The 22,288-nt window shown below is 35.8% G+C and overlaps 1 protein-coding gene and 1 long non-coding RNA gene across 10 annotated transcripts in view; one reads left to right on the top strand and one right to left on the bottom strand.

The window, feature by feature from the left end:
* Nucleotides 1-22,288, top strand: part of LOC125677450 (terminal nucleotidyltransferase 5C-like) — a 131,494-nt gene that overhangs the window by 21,499 nt on the left and 87,707 nt on the right. For 8 of the 9 annotated variants that reach the window (XR_007371126.2, XR_007371127.2, XR_007371124.2 and 5 more), the window contains exon 2: nt 13,986-14,098. The gene's annotated coding sequence lies outside the window, so the exon portion shown is untranslated. Of the gene's footprint in view, nt 1-12,656; nt 13,022-13,985; nt 14,099-22,288 lie in introns of those variants that run through there. The other variant, XR_008801894.1, reaches the window with a different exon arrangement.
* On the bottom strand, nt 13,559-22,260 carry LOC125677453 (uncharacterized). The gene is made up of 3 exons (XR_007371134.2): nt 22,183-22,260; nt 21,379-21,592; nt 13,559-13,813 (listed from the first exon to the last, which is right to left on the bottom strand). It is a non-coding gene; the product is annotated as an uncharacterized LOC125677453 (long non-coding RNA).

Here is a 22,288-nt window from a genome sequence, read left to right as displayed (position 1 = left end):
GTGCTCACAAAACATAATCTCCAGCAAGTCCTCGTACTACATGTAGTTAGTGTACAAAATATAATCATGAGCAACACGTACTGGTGCTCACAAAATATCATCTGTAACACGTACTAGTACTTACATAATATAACCACCAGCAACACGTACTTATGCTCACAAAATATAATCATCAGCAACATGTACTATGCTTAAGATATAATCTCCAGCAACACGTATTAGTGCTCAAAATATAACCTCAAGCAACACGCACTAGTACTCAAAAATATAATCATCAGCATGTACGCGTGCTAGTGCTCAAAATATAATCATCAGCAACACGTACTAGTGCACAATATATAATCATCAGCAACACGTACTAGTGCACAAAATATAATCATCAGCAACACGTACTAGTGTACAACATATAATCATCAGCAACATGTACTAGTGTACAAAATATAATCATCAGCAACACGTACTAGTGTACAAAATATAATCATCAGCAACACGTACTAGTGTACAAAATATAATCATCAGCAACACGTACTAGTGTACAAAATATAATCATCAGCAACACGTACTAGTGTACAAAATATAATCATCAGCAACACGTACTAGTGTACAAAATATAATCATCAGCAACACGTACTAGCGCACAAATATACTATACACAATTCCAACATTTCTACAAGATAGTTTGGAGTAATCCCCCAACTATTCGTGCTGCTTCAATTTTTACATCTTCTAATACTTTTGAATCTTGTACGCTACATCCATCCCATACAACATCAGCATATTCCAGTACTGGTCTGAAAAAAGAAAAATATTTTTTGATAAGGGAGTCTCTATTAAGTGTGTATTTAGATATTCTAGGAATATTTAGACGTTTGCATGCCTTTTTTGGGGGTAAATTCCTTGAATACATGTATATGATGACCAACTTTCATTAGACTGGAATTGAAGGCATTGGTGAGTACGCTTGAATATATGTGGTGCATATATATTGTTAAATATTCTCGGTTTCAAACAATAAACATGGTTTTATGCACATAGGTTTAATTTAAGCAGGGGGTTTGATATGGTAAATATATGCAACCACTTCTGAACAAAATTAGAAGTAAGAAAAAAATAGAATGATTGCAAATATCTTTTGTCATGTTTAGAATCTAGTGCGGAAAAATTAATTTTACGTGGTGGGGAAATTAGAATGTTGAATAAAGATTAGGGCATTATTAAGATATTTCGTTAGCTCTTGTGCGATGTGCTCAGTCCTGTTTGACAGGCGAGTCATCAGGGATCGGATGACGGCAGGTACCCATTGTTAATGGCCGGGCTTATTAGAATGCTTACATACCATTGATAATTTTTGGATTTTTCTCATACGAAATGCTAATTTTCATGTTCTATATTCTAAAATAAGCCTTAACATTGAACATATTTTCCATGTGAGAGTGATAAGTGGCTCCTTTTGGTTATAACATACCTGGTTATTTAGAGTTGCCTCTACAAAGAGTTGGATATACTTATTTAGATTTGTCGGTTTCAGATTTAAATTTTATTTAGATTTGTATGTTTAAGAATTAGATGTGATTTAGATTTGTCTGTTTAAGAATTAGATGTGTTTAGATTTGTCTGTTTAAGAATTAGATGTGATTTAGATTTGTCGGTTTCAGATTTAGATTTATCTAGATTTGTCTGTTTAAGAATTAGATGTTATTTAGATTTGTCGGTTTCAGATTTAGATTTATCTGTTTAAGAATTAGATGTTATTTAGATTTTCCTGTTTAAGAATTAGGTGTGTTTAGATTTGTCTGTTTAAGAATTAGATTTATTTAGATTTGTCTGTTTAAGAATTAGATTTTATTTAGATTTGTCTGTTTAAGAATTAGATATCATTTAGATTATTCTATCTAAGAATTAGATTAATATAGATTTGTCTTTTTAAGAATTGTGTGTTATTTAGATTTGTCTGTTTAAGAATTAGATTTATATAGATTTGTCTTTTTAAGAATTGTATGTTATTTAGATTTGTCTGTTAAAAAATTAGATGTTATTTAGATTATTCTATTTAAGAATTAGATGTGTTTAGATTTTATCTGTTTAAGAATTATGTTATTTAGATTTGTCTGTTTAAGAATTAGATGTTACATGTATTTAGATTATTCTATTTAAGAATTAAATGTTATTTAGATTTGTCTGTTTAAGAATTAGATGGTGTAACATACATTGTATGTAACAAAGATATCAACGATGTTCTGAAACCTATTGATAAATAAGGTGTATTATTGAATTTGTGGGTACAGATGAGACCCTACATATATGGATTATATTTTTCTGTTCCTCCGTATGCCGTGTTATATTTATAATATATATATATATATATATATATATATATATATATATATATACAGTATATATATATATACAGTATATATATATATATATATATATATATATATATATATATACAGTATATATATATATATATATATATATATATATATATATACACGGAAGACTGGGATCCTTGCGCGTAAGGCCATTATAAGATATCTACAACAATGTAACCGTCGCCACTAGAATTTTGACTTGTAAATTATTATGTAATCTACATGTTTGTTTCCGGGTTTAAAGTTGGACAAAACCTTGTATATTTTTCTCTCTACACAATGAATCATGGATGCAGAAAACCCTGTGTGATTCGTCATATGCAGTAATTAAAAATTGAAACTTTGGTGAAGAGAAAAATCAAAGTTTCTCGTGGGCATTTCAATGAATTCATCTAAAAAGGAGATAGATACCTTTTCAAAATTCCCTACCCAATCTCCCACAACATTGGGAGTGTTGATTAATAATTATATAGACATTAGGGACTACCGGAGAACATAAAAAAATTCCGGAGGCTTCCTGATAGATTATCAATAATTGAAAGCTGTTTGTTGTTGTGCGTGTATCGATCTGAGGCGGTGTGTGATGATGGGGGCCGATTACTAGTATACTGTATTGACCCCGTACACAGTCAATATTGGTGTAGGACATTTTATACTGAGAGGCACTATAGATCCTTAATCCTCTTCAGTGAATGGGAGACATCCAAAGTCTCACTTGTCGGTTCATAGGGTCTGAGGGACGTGTGTAATTTTAGACACGTACTAAGACTTTGCCCTTCATGCGCCCTTGATTGGAATAAATTATTGCTGTTGTATCGTAGATTATGTATGTACTTGCAGTGTCTATTTGGGGGGGGAAAGTTTGTGTGGGAGTTAACAAAAATCTGCATTACACGGACGTAAATGGGTTGAAGGGCTGTATGAGATTCATTGACCAGTTACGGAGAGAAGAGATGTACAGTGTACATATTAGTATACTCAAAGGCATATATGCATGTACATTTGTATCTTATAAATGATATGTCTCTGCATGGTCCACTCTCGACGAAACTTCAGGCTGACCGAGGCTAATTATAGAAATCAAATTTTCCGGAGTTTTCTAAATATAGGCATTTCACATAACTACTTGTAAGTTCAAAATTCAAATAAACCTTTATATTACTTAAGCATTTGATTAGATGCTAAAATGAAGCGATCGAGTTTCACGAATCCTGGCCCCACGGACATACACTGAGAATAGACTTAAGCTACCGGTAACTTTTGAAATCATTTTCATAAACTAATAAAATTTTCAACATATGCTTGCATTTGATTTGTTTTAAATAAACCAGCAGTTTTTCAATCATCTGTGCTACATAAATTTTACGATATAAGTGATCAAGCTTTTACTCTAATTATAGTAATTACGTAACTTTTACTCTAATTATAGTCTTGAGGCCAGGCCTTTATCGTATTATCATAATAATTACGTATATACACCTCCGATAGAAATCAAGTATGAAACTCACAAGACCGACGTCAGCCTTGTTATTTTTCACCCGGCTACAGAAACATTTAAATATATTGTTAACTTCGACGGATTAGTAGAGAGCAATATGAATTACGAATTAAATTTGTCATTAATAAGTTACCATGTGCATTGATCTGTTGGCGGGCCGAGGGGTTTCGTGCAGGAACAGAAGGATGGTAACATTTACTTCATGGACCAGTGTTGGATTTCTCCAGAAAAAAAAAAATCTCAAACTTAGGTTTGGGTTTTCGTTTATTTGAGCAGTCAGAATTTGAGTAAAATCTCCGACTTCTAAAGTTCAAGTTTTGACTTGAGTTTCACGTACATGTACGCGTGAATCTAGGATTGATGAATTATATATTTTTTAAGGGAATAATCCTTTCCAGTGTGTAGGTTGAATGAATCGCAAAATTTGGCGAGAATTAGCATTAAATTGCTCTTGTACAGAGGTTTAGGTTATAGGGGAACAAATTAAAGCGGAGAGAGAGAGAGATAGAGAGAGAGAGAGAGAGAGAGAGAGAGAGAGAGAGATTAGAATAATGTGCCCAGTGTCATGTCAGGGGCATAATCTAACAAACCAAATTGATCTGCATATTACGAGTTCCTAGATGACCCCAGTAGTGCTCCTTATCAATATTCTGTGACCGATACACAGGTGTACATTGCTTTTTAGTACGGTAGAATAATCTTTTACTGGCGATGAAAAGGATATCCACTGTAGAATACGTTGACGGAAAGTTGGGGAACTTTTTAAAAACGCCCAATAACCATTAAGCGGAAATGAACTGTTTTATCATTGATGACGGAAAATTTAAATTAAATATGCACAAATGAGATTGACGCATATTCTATCAATTTTCATTAACGTGGAAAAATATTGAAAAATGAGATTAAGGTCATATATCAACATGCACCACTAAAACCAGCGCGTGACTGGGAGTGGGGTGAGTGTGAATGTGCAGGAAATCCTCTATAACTGTGAATTATTGTGTGACCCTACATTATGGGGGACGGGGTGGGTGGGGTGGGGTTTGTATTATGGGAGTGGGTGGGGTCCTGTATTATTTGGGACAGGATGGATGGGGTGGGATGGGCCCTTATCGGGGACAGGGTGGTTGGGGTGAGGCACTGTGCTATTGCTGTATTAATTGGGTGAGGTGGGGCCTGTGTTATTGGGGGACGGTATTATTGGGCGACAGTGTGGGTGAGATGGGGCCCTGTATTATTGGGGACAGGGGTGGGACCCTCTGTTATTGGGGGCATGGTGGGTGGGATGGGGCCCTGTATTATTAGGGACAGGGGTGGGACCCTCTGTTATTGGGGACATGGTGGGTGGGATGGGACCCTGTATTATTGGGGACATGGTGGGTGGGATGGGGCCCTGTATTATTGGGGACGGGGGTTGGGCCATCTGTTATTGGGGACAGGGTGGGTGAGGCATGACTGTATTATTGCTGTATTATTGGGGGACGGGTGGGTGGGACCTATATTATTGGGGACGAGGGTGGGGCCCTCTATTAATCGAAGACATGTGCTCAGATAAATACATGTGCTTAAACTGGGGGACATAACTTGCATCAATAGCGGGATAAGATATATGTATATATATTTTACTCAGAAGTTGGTGGAAAATTAGACAAAATAATTTTTTTTGATTCTCATGGCGATTTGGATAGCAGATATATGCCCTCTTATAATAGTGTTTTGACTCAATGGTACATTTGTACTGTACGTTACACGAGTGACATTTTTTTCGGACCACCATGATCAATGCCCTTATACATGCAACATAAAAATTATTTAATGTCCAGGAACATAATTTTCACACCCTGTCGTGTGGAATGTAATTACAGGTGTGCTAGATGCGCGGCACATTAATGATCCCTTAGGTAACACAGCTGTCTGTCTCGTCTCTAGGGGGTCAGGTTTATGTCAGAGATGCATGTTCCCTCTGTCCACTGCTTGTCGCCAGCGGGGGGATACAGGATTGTTTCCTTAAAATTCAATAAGGAATTCAAATTCTTTGAAGGCACTAATTAGTGTGGAATGTCCCGACTAATCTGTAACAGGGTTAATGATGCGCAGTACATGCAATCACAATTATATTTAGGTCCATGTGAATACAATGCATACTTTCTATCTGCATGCAAGTATAAATAGTGTACGTATCATCCCAATAATGTGCATAACCTATATACACCCAACGGACCGGTGTAAATTCGCATTTAATTGTACGAAATGGTGTATGTATTATAACACATGTCATTTACTTACGTGCACAGGGTTCGACACACTCCGGGCAAAAATGGATCTATAGCATCAGATTGTGTCGGAACCCTCTAGTTATGTATTTTCACTTATATATATATATATATATATATATATATATATATATATTCATTTATGTTTGAGCTGAATGGTGGGTTTTTTTAATGTAAATCTAGCTTTTCGGGATCAAAAATGATTTACAGAAAAATCTTGAATTAGGACCCAATATTGGGATGTACATGTATCACCATATGTGTACAACGAAAGTAAAGTTTAGACCCTATGATATAGTACATGTAACAACAAATTGAATGCGGTTTTTAATCGGAGTCAATGATGGACATTATCATATGTATGAACCCATTTATTATCACTCAGCGAATCTTATGTTTGTTTCGCTAAACATTTACTAGGTCGTTGTGTTCTATCATTTTAAAGTCGAGGCTTCTGCATGTATATAAACAGAAATGTAATTCATCATTTGACTTCAAAGTAAACGAGGAAGCTTGACGGTGTCAAATGAAAAGCCACCTGTCTGTTGCTGAGGTTTGACGTTTCAGTGACATATTGTCGAGTTTAACCAATCAGCATGTTAGAAAGCAAAACGGCAGTTTGAGCAGGTGCCCGTTGGAAGGGTAGAAAGTGTATTCGTTCTCAGCTGAATATTAGGTCATGTCTGTATGTACAACATGTGACATAGATAGTCCATCATACAGTGTATATGCATTTCTGCGTGGGTATATATACTCGCAGTACTTAGTGAGGTAGAGATCCATATCTTGTGTTTGTACGTCCCATTCAAGAATATTTCACTCGGATAGCTAGTCTCTACGTCACCAGATGTAGGTTACCGTAAGCGTCACAAAGTTTGACCTGACGGCGCTTACGGCAATGGCATTCTTGATCGTGCCAACCCTCCGATTTTTATGTCATTTAGTGCATGGGAGTTTGGCGAAGGCTAGCTGCAGAATTGTAGCTCTCTGAGAATCTCTGGGCTGTCGCAATATTTTCTCAGAGAGCTACAGTTCTGTAACCATATCAAGGCATTTATAAGGCACTTCAATCAAAAATAATAAAGTATTTCCTTAATAGTCTAATTCTTATATCCCAATCGATTATTAGCCATGCGGTTTACATGCTTGTACTAAATACACCACATACATGTAGAAAAAGTAAGGGCATTCATGTATTACAGAGACGTTCACATGAATATACAGATACAATAATACTGCGAGTACAGTGTACACAAGAAATAGTATACCATAAGCATACTAACACGTACATATATGTACGTATAGTACGCCCCCTTTATACTCGGGGTATCATATCAGGAAAGAGCTACCACGATAGCGCTCTTACGACAGGTACAGAGACATAGCTACCGCGACAGCGCTATCACGACAGAGCTACCGCGTCAGCGCTACCACGACATAGCTACCACGATAGCGCTATCACGACAGGTCTACCACGACATCGCTACCGAGATAGAACCACCACGACATATAAATGTAGCTACCATGACAGAGCTACCACGACACAGCTATCACGACAGCGCTGCCACAACAGTGCTATCACGACAGCGCTACCACGACAGAGTTATCACGACAGCGCTACCACGACAGAGGTATCACGACAGCGCTACCACGACACAGCTATCATGACAGAGCTACTACGACAGAGCTATCACGACAGATCTACCGCGATATATCTACTGCAACAGAGCTATCACGACAGATCTATCACGACAGATCTACCGCGACAAATGTACTGCGACAGCGCTACCACGATAGAGCTACCACGACAGCGCTACCGCGATAGTTCTACCACGACAGAGCTATCACGACAGATCTACTGCAACAGAGCTATCACGACAGTGCTATCACGACAGCGCTACCGCGATAGATCTACCACGACAGAGCTATCACGACAGAGCTACAGAGCCACAGCACGACAGTGAGATTTATGTATTGTGTTTTAGGTTCTGGGTTTCAGTGACCTTCACATCAAATGAAGCATTAAAGTATCCAGCTAAATGAAATGATGCGTGACTGATGCCTAACTTTGAAGTTTTCAAAAGATTATCTGTGAGAAATTACGGCTGAAAGTGGCGTACGAAAACACGAATCTTGTTTCCTGGGACATGAAAACTGAACTGAGAGGAGGAAAGGTGCTTCCCAGCATTGAGGTGTCAGAAGTCGAAGAATTAGACTGTCAAGCGAGGAACTACAGAAAAACGTGACGGAGTTTAATGTTAATTTTGACTAATTAGCGGACAGACATCTTAATTTGCTAAATTTAAATTTAATTTCATTAGCTACAGGTCTGGTATGTTCTGCATTCCTGCATGCGCTGGAACAAAGCTCGGTCTGTTTAGGAGTTTCAGTGCTGCTATTTAAAAATATAGACTATTGTTATTATAAACTTGTCATAAATCATTCTGCAGTTTTGAATTAATTATAAAAAATGTGTTTATTTACATATGTAATATTAAATTTTAATGCGTTGATTTACATTTTTAAAAAAAGGATGAAAAAATTGCTGGCATCGTTTAGGATCAGTATGGTTTGTTTATTAAAGCACGTGCATGGCAATCAGCATTTATTTAATGAGCTGTCATTTTGTCAATTGATGATACAGAATACAGTCATTATATCTGTATCAAGTTTCACGTTTTTATTTTTCTCATTCGCTGTATACACAACAAACAGAGGACGTATTAAATATGCAGTCTAAAACAATATTTACGCTTGCACAAGTAATTTATATAAATATATATTACAATCTTTATAATAAGTAAATACATTAATAGACTATACAGAAGTCATTCTCTCGGTAATTAATTGTATGTATTTACGCGGTAATTAATTGTATGTATTTACGCAATTTGAAAAGTAATTATTATTTTTTTATTTTTTATTTTTGGTTGCAAATAGATTATGAAATTTGATAACATTAGGTCAAGTATGAAATATTTCTGGTATATAATATTGCCTAATACCATCCAAAGCAGGACAAATAAGGCTATAATGCATGTATTACAAGGATGGTTCAATAAATTTTCAGAAAATGGACCACGTTATGGTCTTTAAGTGAAGTTGGTAATTGTAGTTTATGTATACACATGTATCTGATTGAATTAAGATTTACTTATTTCTACACATAACAAAGAGTATATTAATCAATAACCAGATACACGCATGTATATAGAGGGGGTAGGGGGAACTGAAGGTCCCGAGATGGGTTAAAGATAATATACCGGTATTTTGTGTATTTTATTATATATATATATATATATATATATATATATATATATATATATATATATATATATACAGTTTTTGTTATGAAATATTAAATGTTTGACTCTTGTGTCAAGGTTTGATCACCCTGTGAAAAAACACTGTCAGGGAGACACCCCCCCCCCCCCCCCCCCCATCACACCTGGAAATAAATTCTGGATCAAAGCATGGGGTACATGTAATCTAATGATACTATATACTGTTTTAATGGTCACTCATGTCATGCCTCAAAGTTTTTTACTACCAGGTAGCCTGTGTTATCCTAGTGAGCTAATAATGACTGGAGCACTCAGATCACCGTGAAGACATATTTTTTTCCTCAGTCTCTGTCAGTTAAAAGCGGACTGGAACCCAAAACACTCCCAGATCTTATGAAGATCTTCACATCGTGGGATAAAACTATAAGCCCGGTTTCGAAAATGCAGAAAAGGCGATTTCGTCCATCTAGTGCTCTTGGAAGTTTTCTGAAACGTAACGTAAAATATCCCCAATCCTGTCTACAAACTTTTTTACTGATTCTTGTGTGCCCCGAGTGCGACTTCAAACAACATATAAGGTGTTTTTATTCCATTTTGTTTGATAAGTGTATTGAACAGTTAGAATAATTAAGGAAAATTAATCTACTTAAAAGGTTTAAAGGTCTCTGATAAGCCAATGACCAGAAACAGTTTTTGTTTGAGTGAAGGATAAGGGCGCATGGTGTCCACATTGTTATACCCCAGCGACCGATGATCTATGTTTTAAACACTATTTGGTACGCATCACAAATACCACCCAAAGAAGTTTACATATGAAACCTATATTTGTAGTATGTTTATGCATTTTTATTTGGATATTTGGTAATAAAAATATATCTTTAAAAAATGAGAGAATTTTTCAGACAGTCGATCAACAAAGAGAGATATCGCTGTTCGTTGTTATTGTAATTCTTTGCATTGAGCTTATCGAAGGTTAGGTGTGATCCTTGCATTGAGCTTATCAGAGGTCAGATGTGATCTTATCAGAGGTCAGATGTGATCCTACCAAACAATCCGCCTTATCTGAGTTTTTTGAAACAGAAGACAGACGTAATCTACTAGAGAGGTAGCCAAGATAAAAGAGCTTTTCACAGAGTTCTTAATCTGTTCTGATTGGATGAAATCACTCAGAAAATGATGTGGACCTCTCGAGATCAGCTCTCGAGTGACCCGAGATACAGAAGCGCTGTGAGTCATGAACACAGTTACGACTGTACATAATTATGAAGTTCAAAGTAATTAAAGATAAACAAGTAGAGGGTGCTTGGGAGATTTTTTATCTGTAGGACAGCACGGTGTAGACGGCGATTGTTAAATTTATCACGATGCAAGTAATGTATTCATAATGAACACCCCAAGGGCGGATCCAGAAGAAGGGGGGTGTCCAGGGGGTCCAAAAATTAAGTTATTCAATTTTAACGACACTTTGAGTCAAAATGATATGAAAAGTGGATACTTCTATGTAATTGCATCATTCAAATTTATCAACACCAATATATCATTTAATTAATTCAAGGGTAAATAAGACTTCACACTGATATATTTACAATACAAGTATCACTTAAAAATTCTATAAAAGTAGATGTAACATAAAAGTTTTGTTTAAGAAGTAACCTTTAAATCAGCTCTTTTTTATCATTTAAAATCGGATCTGAGTATGGCGATAACAATGACTGAAGCTGAGGAACAAGTAGTAAATAATATATTTTAAAGCATTTCCATGTACATAAGCTGTCTCAACATATCCCATAAGATGTTAATATGTACACAAGCAAAAGGTATAAATGGGGCGGGGTGGATATTGTGAAAAATACTTAAAAGATCAAGTGCTAGACCCACCCCACCCCCACCCCCCTTTAACAAATTCCTGGATCCGCCAATTAAACTGTGTCCAAATCTAGTAAAGTAATGCATCGTTCACACGAAAGTAAATTCGCATTTAACGTAAAATTTAATTGAAGTAAACTAATGTGCATTAAAAAATCTCCGTGTGAACGCGGTTCAGATTTAATTCGCATTGACTTACGTTTAATGCGAATTAAATTCTTCGTGTGAACGAAGTATAAGTACATGTAAGATTTACAAATAATGTATTCAAAATGAACACCCCATTCAACTGTGTCCAAATTTGATCAACCCGAAGCTGACTATAGGATAGTACGTGCTGTCTCTCTCTCTCTCTCTCTCTCTCTCTCTCTCTCTCTCTCTCGTGTGCTACAGACTGTAGGATAGTACTATACCAATCGGACCACATTAGTCAATCCGTGAATTATAAGTAGAATATACCACAGGTGCTGGTGGACAGTACTTTCGGTACCCTCTTCCTGTATTTTCGAATGTTTTATTCCTTGGTTATTTGAATTTTCCGGTGTATTTTTAATAAAATTTGTAACATCAGAGTGTATCTATTTCAATGGAATTCACAATCTCGCATAGAAACCTAACGTTTTTAAAAATGTCATATTACCGATATAATATATGAACATAACACTAAAAGTACAACAGAAATCAGGGGCGGATCCAGGAATTGCGGTTATCATATGGGGAGCGCCACTTTATGAGGCAGGGGCCCCCGGAAGCTCCTGGATTTTACAGATTTTATAGAGCTTGAAATATGTATCCTATTTAGTCATTTGTACTATTTCTATCATTTTTTGTAAGGTGAAATTGTTAAAATGACGCAAATTTTAAAAGTTTTTGGAAAAAATTAAGTTCTACCAGTAAAAATCAAAAGATTTTGTCATTTATTTCTCCGGGAGTGGAAGACACTATTGCTTCTTTTATCGTTTAGTATGTTTTTCTAAATAAGATACCACGATTTATTTTAAGGGGGGGGGGGGGGGGGGCGCCGGCTGCGCCCTCCCTTAAATCCGCCACTGGAAATATACCAAGGAATTGAACATTCAAAATTCAAAATTACAAAAAGAGGGGGGAGTACTGGAAATCCTGTACACAAGTACCTGTGGAATACATGTTTGATTTAGTTCGTGTTCGATTAGATAGAATGTTCTATCGTTAAAATGATAATGTCCTACGGCCTGTCCCGAGACACAGTTAGATTATTCTAACTAGTGTTCGATATATAAATTACTAGTGATCAAATCAGAATAACGGGATCTTTTTGCCAATAAATCAATGTGTTCATGTGTTCAAGTTATCTGGTTTAGGTATGTAAATTTTTGTATGAATTGCAAACTAAAGTTATAATTAATTTAAGTTCGGAAGACTGATCATTACTAAGAATAGATTTGTGAAAACTTCATATTCTGAATTTGGTTTTTTCTTCTTTATATGGCGTTAATTTTAACGCACAGTGGTTTGTTTCAGCTGCTAAAGTCATGTGCAATATACTCATAAAGATTATGCAAAAGGAAAAGTCCTATTTATCATACCCAAGAGTAACACGTGATTCTCACTGGAAAAGTGAAGACGGATTACTAAAGGTGAAGGTCATAAGAAAAGATGTCGAGAAAATCCATTACATCGCAGGGAACTTTGATCTCTATTGTGCGAGATATTTATGTTTATATGAAGAGCATGAGTGAATTCGCAGGGGTAATGGTTGGTTTTGTATTGTAATATTAAAATCCCTCTCGAGATTATTTCACGCCTACGGAAACGTCACCATTGCGAAGGGCTGCAAAAATAATATTCTCTTTAGAGAAGTCGAGAGGCATAGCCTTTATGAAATAAGGCCTATGCCCGTGGCTTACGGCCTTGTGCTGTGACACGGGATCTCGGTTTTAGCGATTTCATCCGAAGGACTGTCCCATTTAGTTGCATTTTACGATAAGTAAGGGGTACTTAGGACCTACATCCATGGATATGTAGACTATGCCTGTCCACTTCTCTTGAGAATACATGGGACCTATTTTAACCCGGATTCTCACTGGAAAATGCGTTTAAAATTACATTGAACATGATAATAAACACAATGGCTTACATTGAACGAAGGAGATGAAATTTTAGATTACATTATATATCAGTTTGAAAGTCTAGTACTTGACAATGGTTTTTTTTTAATGTATTTTAAAAAGGGGCTGTTTTCATGATTACACCATAGCAACAAATATTTATCAAACAGGCCTGGTACGAACATAGCCCCGATGATGGACCCTGGTAGACTGGTGTCAAATTCTCGTACCTATAAACAACTTCAAAGAAACCTGTTTGTTTGTGCAGTCTTTAATGATTGTTAATGCTGTTGTTTGCCTTAAACCTGACACTCATGCAGGTGGGATGCAATATATAGGGGGACACACGGTCGCCTTGTCCGGACTCTGGTGGGATTTCCTCATACCAACACACTCAGTTAGACTGAATCAATCTTGGTAGAAATGAAGTCTTCTGAAAATAAAAATTTGCTAATTTATGTACATTTGCTAATTTATGTACATTATCTGTCTTTTTCAGCTTTGTTAATTAAAAAAATTATTGTATTTATTTTAATGGATCCAAACTTGAAAATGTAATCATTGACTATGATTACCACTGATATAAATGTTTTCTTATTTTGTAGAGATTTGTCTGTGTTATTTCGGAGAAGACGGTTTTAAAAGTGTCTTAGTGATACTGGAATGCTGAGGACGACCTGAAATATATCCGTCTAATATATATACAGCCAGAGAAAAAGTAAGAAAACTTGTAAATGTATGTTCTAAATGCAGCATGGAAGATAGAAGCAGTAACGTATTTATCTAAAATGTTTGGCCAAATCAAATGATTCAACTAGGTGATTGAGTTAAGCTGTGATGAAAATTATTTTCGTGGTGCCCGAGAATTTGTTACGATTATGTCAAGGATGAAAGAGATTGTTTGGTTTGTGTAAATACACTTATCATTCTAAATTTATACCACAGGTATACACACAGACGATTTATCAATCTATTTTCTGACTCAGAACAAACATACAGTTTTCCAAAAACATAGATATATGCATGTGAGTTGGATATTTAATCTATTTTATTTATTTTTTATAATGTCCGAATAAAGATGTGCTAAGATTAATCTGTCATTCTGTGTTTCTGTGAGTACACCCATGAGTGACCTTGAAAAAGGTGCCAAACATGTTTGATTAACTTAGCTCACCCAGACTTGGATAATTCCCATTGGTATTATCAGGAATAGGGTATCTATCTGTATGAACTGGTAGTTCGCCAGTACTATAGATCATTTCTGTCAGAGAATGCCCAAGATCAAGAATATCCCTCTGGTATAAGTAGGTCATTGTGCCAAGTGAAACACAAAGAAAATGAAAATGAAGACCTTGTTTAAAAGTCACCTGAATGACTTATTGTGTTTCATGTATATAAGGGCAAATATTATTCAGTCTGCTTTAATGTATATTGTAGAACCTGACTCATTAATTTCATGTAATATAGTTGTTAAACATTTCATTATAACTCAGGTTTAGGTCTATTAAGAATTTTTTTTTTTTTTTTACATAAACAGCTGTAATATTTCCTTGCAAGATTTAAGAAATTAACCTTTAAATGTTTGTTAATTATTTTTCTACTGTTGAACAATAGTGATGACTATTTTACTTTCAGGTAAATTATTTGACCCTGGCCCGGTTGACAAACATTTGATGAAAGATATTTTACTTTCAATGAAAATTTTAAAAGTAATATTTTTTTTATCCAATATGTTTTTCAACCAGGGAAAATTGATGTTCTTGAATTTTGTAAAATACTGAATCATGATTGGCTGAGAAACATTTGAAAAAACATGTTTCCCTGTGGGACTCATGGTAAAACCACACCCTCCTCATGTGTATATCTAGCAACAGAAAACATTATACTTGGAATTGGGTGATGTTATAAAAAATAATTACAATGTGTCAAATTGATGCTACAATGTGTCAAATTGATGCTACGATGTGTCAAATTGACGCTACAATGTGTCAAATTGATGCTACCATGTGTCAAATTGATGCTACAATGTGTCAAATTGATGCTACCATGTGTCAAATTGACGCTACCATGTGTCAAATTGACACTACCATGTGTCAAATTAACGCTACAATGTGTCAAATTGACGCTACAGTGTGCCAAATTGACGCTACGATGTGTCAAATTGATGCTACGATGTGTCAAATTGATGCTACGATGTGTTAAATTGATGCTACGATGTTTCAAATTGATGCTACGATGTGTTAAATTGATGCTACAATGTGTCAAATTGATGCTACAATGTGTCAAATTGATGCTACAATGTACGTGTCAAATTGATGCACGTACGTGTAGCCAAAGAGTTTAGAAAAATGTCATTTGGATACAGTCTGCAGTGCATCACTGTGACTCTTTGAATGAAATCGATTAATCAAAAGAAAGAAACAATAAACATGTTACATTACAAATGGAAGTGTGGGGAAATTTCTGCAGCCCTCAAACACCATTGTCAACCTTAGCTGTGCCTCAGTTGACAATGGTCTTCTTGGAGTAAAAATCTTCAATGTTGCCCTCAACTACATGCACTATTTACTATCACCCTCTGAATGATAGAACCCTCCAGCATGATAGAACCTATAATAGCAACAGTCCACATTACTTGGCAACAGTTGGTGTTACGTACCATTAAAAAAAAGTTGACAGTGTGGAATTTGTTCACATATGATTTACTATCAAAAACATACAACACTTCGTTAAAGTTTGCAAACCATATATAACATTCATTATATGATAACTATTGCATGCTCTGCTTTAGTCAAAAGTGGTTTAATTTTCTTGGATTTTAAAATGAATTGTCCTTCAATGTCTCTTGTATTTGTTTACGATTTTCTTGGTCATGAAAATATGTCTCCACAAACCAGTTTATCACTAATTGTAAATAGTGAAAAAAGTCATATTGAAAAAAGGTTGGGTTACTGGAGTAAAAATGTGAAATTCATGAACTATGACATCAGAAGTTTAGAGAAGAATTCTCGTGAATTGTATAGTGAAAATGCCTGGAAAAATGTGGTTTTTGACTCCTCGGCTCAACAACCACACAGTAAAACATGCTTAGACCAAATAAAATTGATTTATGAATTATCATCCCCGCCCACTCCTCAAAAAGGGCCCACCCCAATTTTTTTTTTATTTTCGCAAAAATTATGATTTCAAACAAACTTGCTTCCAATACAATGACATGTGTGAGTGATTAAAGTCACAGAATGTTGGTTTTATATCTTCTACCAAGGATTCTTTGAATGTTAACTTGATTAACGCTTTGTGTGATGCCTTTTGTCATTAATTTTTTCCCTTGGGAATAAAAATTAAAAGATAAAATCCTTCCACCCGCCCCATAATTTTTTGTGATCCTGGATGATAATCTACTAATTAACTTGACCTTATATCAAACATGCTTTAACTAGTAAGATTAATCTAGCCATGTCTTGGTTGTGTCCGGGTCTGTAGGACATTATGACTTTAACGATATAACATTCTATCTAACTTATATAACAAATTCATGCTTATTGCAAAGTAATATTTATTCCCCTAGTGAGAGAGGAAAATAATGGAACTTTTATTGGATATAATGAAGTTTGGTTATTATGAATTGTTTTACGATGGCCGTGGAGGTTTGCTATAACTGTGTTTTACTGTACATATATGAAGAGAGAAGCCTAAAGTTATCAACATTTTTAGATCCATTCCACATAACTGGACAGTGATAATGAGCAGTGAAGCCTCTACTCTGACTAAGCTCTGAAGTCTGTGGCCTCTCAGGGTCTGGACCATTCCCGTGGAGGATTATAATAACTACATCTTCATGATTGCGTTGTGATTTTGAGTAGGGAGAGAGGTATCTATTAGAATTCTGGGGTTCTGGATACTGAGTAGGGAGAGAGGTCTCTATTAGAATTCTGGGGTTCTGGACACTTAGCAGGGAAAGGGATCTCTATTAGAATTCTGGGGTTCTGGATACTGAGCTAGGAGAGAAATCTCTATTAGAATTCTGGGGTTCTGGATACTGAGCAGGGAGATAGGTCTCTATTAGAATTCTCGGGTTCTGGATACTGAGCAGGGAGAAAAATCTCTATTAGAATTCTAGGGTTCTGGATACTGTGCAGGGAGATAGGTCTCTATTAGAATTCTAGGGTTCTGGATACTGAGCAGGGAGATAGGACTCTATTAGAATTCTAGGGTTCTGGATACTGAGCTGGGAGATGGGTCTCTATTAGAATTCTGGATACTGAGCAGGGAGATAGGTCTCTATTAGAATTCTAGGGTTCTGGACACTTAGCAGGGAGAGGGGTCTCTATTAGAATTCTGGGGTTCTGGATACTGAGTAGGGAGAGAGGTCTCTATTAGAATTCTGGGGTTCTGAATACTGAGTAGGGAGAGAGGTCTCTATTAGAATTCTGGGGTTCTGAATACTGAGTAGGGAGAGAGGTCTCTATTAGAATTCTGGGGTTCTGAATACTGAGTAGGGAGAGAGGTCTCTATTAGAATTTTGGGGTTCTGAATACTGAGCAGGGAGAGAAATCTCTATTAGAATTCTGGGGTTCTGGTTACTGAGCAATGAGAGAGGTCTCTATTAGAATTCTGGGGTTCTGGATACTGAGCTGGGAGAGAGGTCTCTATTAGAATTCTAGGGTTCTGGACACTTAGCAGGGAGAGGGGTCTCTATTAGAATTCTGGGGTTCTGGATACTGAGTAGGGAGAGAGGTCTCTATTAGAATTCTGGGGTTCTGAATACTGAGCAGGGAGAGAAATCTCTATTAGAATTCTCGGGTTCTGGGCACGTAGCAGGGAGAGGGGTCTCTATTAGGATTCTGGGGTTCTAGATACTGAGTAGGGAGAGAAATCTCTATTAGAATTCTGGGGTTCTGGTTACTGAACTTTATGAATGTCAGTCAAAATAGAATGTAATCTTCGAAAAATCTTGTTTATATTTTTTGAACATCTAGCACAGTGTCCAGGCTGGCTGCATTATTATTATAGATTTGTGGCAATATTAACAAAATTGTGATTCTTCGTTCATGAGTCAAAGTAGAGGCTGAATCAATGAGCCGTATGGATGATAATCATATTGTGAAAATTGATTAGATTTTGAAAATTTCTGAAATGCTCTTAAATATCTAACAAAGAAATTAAATAGTAGCAGACCCTGCCCACAAAGTTAGGGTTCATTACATCTGCTTGTCTACCTTGGTCCATGCACCATTGGTCTGAATCTGGCCAGAAGTATTTCTGGGGCACTATGACTTTGTAATGTAGATAGTCTCATGCTGATACAATTGCATTTAGGTTGCTTATGACAAGAAAATGTGTTTTGACCCCAAACCAAAGTTGTTTTTGGCCAAAGTTACTATTGTATGACAAAAACTGTGAAATATAATTTGTAAAGTTTTAAACTAGGAGAGAAATAGAGCACAATAAAAACTGTAAATGAACAGATTATTTAATACTGTGTTATGACCAAAATGATATTAGATTAGAATTAGATTTGGGTCATTAATTTGTAATGATGATATATTAGAAGTTAATGATTAATTGTAACAGATGTTTCTAATGTACATACAACAATTAAGGATCCTGATCAGGAAGGTCTTGCCAAGGTCAAGGTCGCTAGCATTGAAAGGTTAGAATTTAGAAACATTGCATTCTGAGCACAGCTCTCTAATTTACAGACATCAGCTAGGAGCTTGTTAACACAAAATATTTCTTTGGACCAAATAGTGTGTCATGACCCTGATTAAAGGTCATGTAGTCAAAGTCACATGTTAATAACCATAACTGGACACTGTGACTTTAGAAACACAAAGGTTCATTATGACCAGACAGTATGACCTTGGATTCATATCAATTTGCAAAGGTCAAAATATCACTGGTATTTCAATGATATATGTTAGAAAATTGTTTCTGACAATGATAGTCTTAATGTAAAGGCCATTGAGCGCAAAGGTCGCTAAAATTATGGACCAGACAGCTTGTTTGACCTTGAACAATGGTATTTTGGCCAATATAAAGGTCACTTCTACAAAACTTTTTAATTTTGTAACGGAGAAATATGAAAAGAAATGATGTCACCTTTGATCATGAAATGGGAAGCTTGTGCATTTCTTCCAATTTGAAAGATACGCAGTAGTTGCACCAAAAGACAGAGAGCTGTAGTGAAAAATAGGGAGAGACTTATGAGACAAATGAATAATGCCATTATCAATAGAGGTCCGAATTGACAGGAAACATTACTGAGAATAACAAATGAATATTATGCAGAAAAATTTGCACTCTAAATCAAAGGTTTTTATAAGGTGTCCGGTGGATCTGTAGCTCTGTGGTCTATCCTGATTTTATTGCGTCCTTATGGAAGATCAGCTGAGGACGTATTGTTTTTGTTTTATTTTTGTATTACGTGCTGCCTTGGTGAATTTAAGCTCACTTGATGACACTTTCTAGAAAGTGTGACCTGGTCCAATGATGTTCAGAGGCAAAAGAATGGATTTGATTTGATTTGATTTTATGTTTTCCGCCACACTCAACAATTTTTCAGTTATATGGTGGCGCCCAGTTTTTGTTGGTGGAAGAGAGAACCCAGATACAATGCACCTGGGAAGAGACCACTGACCTTCCGAAAGTAAACTGGGAAACTTTCTCACTTACCGGCGCGAGCAGGATTCGAACCCGCGCCGACAGAGGTGAGAGGCCGTGTGATTTTGAGCGCGATGCTCTAACCACTCGGCCACAGAGGCCCTTCAAAAGAATGGATATTTGATGGGAATATATGGTGTGAAATATATGCTGGAATAAACTGGAAAATAAAATGGTTGTGTCAGTGTGAATTCATGTGAAATCAAACAGACAACTCGACATTAGGACAGTACAACCCTGGGTATCTGATAAAAATTATTATATAGTGAAACCTGTCTAATCTGACATGCACTGTGAAACCTGTCTAATCCGACATGCACTGTGAAACCTGTCTAATCCGACATGCACTGTGAAACCTGTCTGATCTGACATGCAAGGGGAAAGTTTGTGTTTGTCGAAATAAACAGTGTAAAACACAATGAAATTGAGAATGAAAATAAGGGTCAGAACATCCAGTAAAACAGATTACACAGGGGTCAGATTACTCAGTTTTCACTGTATTGATAAATTTAATTTAGTGTGTTTGTAAATCTTGATATTATAATGGATCAGGGTAAGAGCAGATTTCCAGTGGCATTGGGTGTATTTATTCCCCCCATTGGGAGGTGATGAATACACATAATTTCTCATCATATGACTTAGTGTGTCTTTGCTCTTTGTCTTAGGCCAGCAATAAAAATCTGAACAGAATTAGTATTGATTGAGCCATTCTCAGTGAACACGAAGTGCCCAAGCTAATGACAACTGCCATTTCTTGAAATTCTTAACATTCGTCACCTCTGTGTTATCGTGATATAAATCCTCATTATTAGCAGAAACCACAGCTTCTTAAGGTTCATCATGGGTTCTCTCTGCTTGTGCATTCATTATTTATGGTGTGTTAAAAGTATTAATAAAGTTAAGCTTGAATTCAGAGAAATTGTAATCTTTTTTAAAACACGTAATTGTTTTGGAGAATTTAAGTTTGAAATCCTCGGATGTTTTCCATATCTGGAATAAAAAGTTATATTATATTAAATTACTTTGAAAGACATAAGTTATGCTTTTTTTCAAAACTTGCATTTTAACTACAAATTTAAATACACGCAGTGCACGTGTAGTTACTTGGCAAACATCTCTTTCATCAGATGTACATTATAGTTACATTTCACAAAGTACTAAAAATTAGCTTGTATTTTACTGTGATAGTTTTATGTATCCTTAATGAATCACTTACAATCTCATTGTGACCTTGAAAATTGACCTTGGTGACCTAAAAAAGGGGGGGGGGGGGTTCCTCAGCTATGTGCATTTCCGAGATCATAACTTGAGCACCTTTATTAAATTTATTTATACCTTTTTGTCCTTCTTGGAGAGGAATGATCTAGTTCCCAACTTCTCATGCAATTCCATTGTATGATGCACATTCCCATGACAATTTTAATTACATTTAAATTTCAGCATTCTGAGATGTACAATGGAATTTAGAAATTCTCCCTTTGGTAATGGTAGGAAATGTGTTGACTTTGTGGGAGCTTAAATTGACTCGGGATTTATCTGTCCATGACGTCTGTAAAACAACCGAAGGAAAAACAGTGTTTATAATAGCTACTTTATATCCTTCCCCCAACACCAAGTTAAATTAAGCATGGATAAAAAAACGATATTAAAAGTGCAGACAGCCTACTTTTTAACCAAAAAGCGTGCGGGAATGTGCGAGATAAATATAAAAGCTTACAAGATCTTACTTAAGCTGTTTCTGTTACGGTAATATTTCTGAAGGAAATTAATGCACAAATATTGATATTGAAGGGCTAGAGCTTTAATAATATCACTCGATAAAGGATTTTATTTGTATTTTGGGAGTATGATAACAACTAATGGAGGTTTATATGATGATTTGTGTAATAAAGGAAGATGATTTAATGCTGAAATTTCCCCATGCTTTGACCATTTGTAATTTAATTAACTTGCTTCTTGATTAATTGTAGGTTTTGGTTCAAAGGTCAATAACGTACCACAGTTTGTCTAGTCTATTTGAGATTAATACACTATAAAACATGTTGATTATTACTAACAAAATGCTAGTATAATTAGATATATATGATATGAGAAAAATAGTCAAAAAGAGAACCACATGTTACTTTTCTGCTATCATACCTTTACTGTAGTAAGTCCTTGTGATAATTTAAATTCCCTCGATTCTAACCAAGAAGTAAGAATTGAGTGACATTTTGCCTCTGCACTGATATGCTAAATAATACTT

This window comes from Ostrea edulis, chromosome 3 (assembly GCF_947568905.1).
Source record: "Ostrea edulis chromosome 3, xbOstEdul1.1, whole genome shotgun sequence".
In the NCBI taxonomy this organism is placed as follows: domain Eukaryota; kingdom Metazoa; phylum Mollusca; class Bivalvia; order Ostreida; family Ostreidae; genus Ostrea; species Ostrea edulis.
The sequence above is the reverse complement of the archived record's forward strand: the minus strand, read 5'-3'. Positions and strand labels throughout refer to the sequence as shown.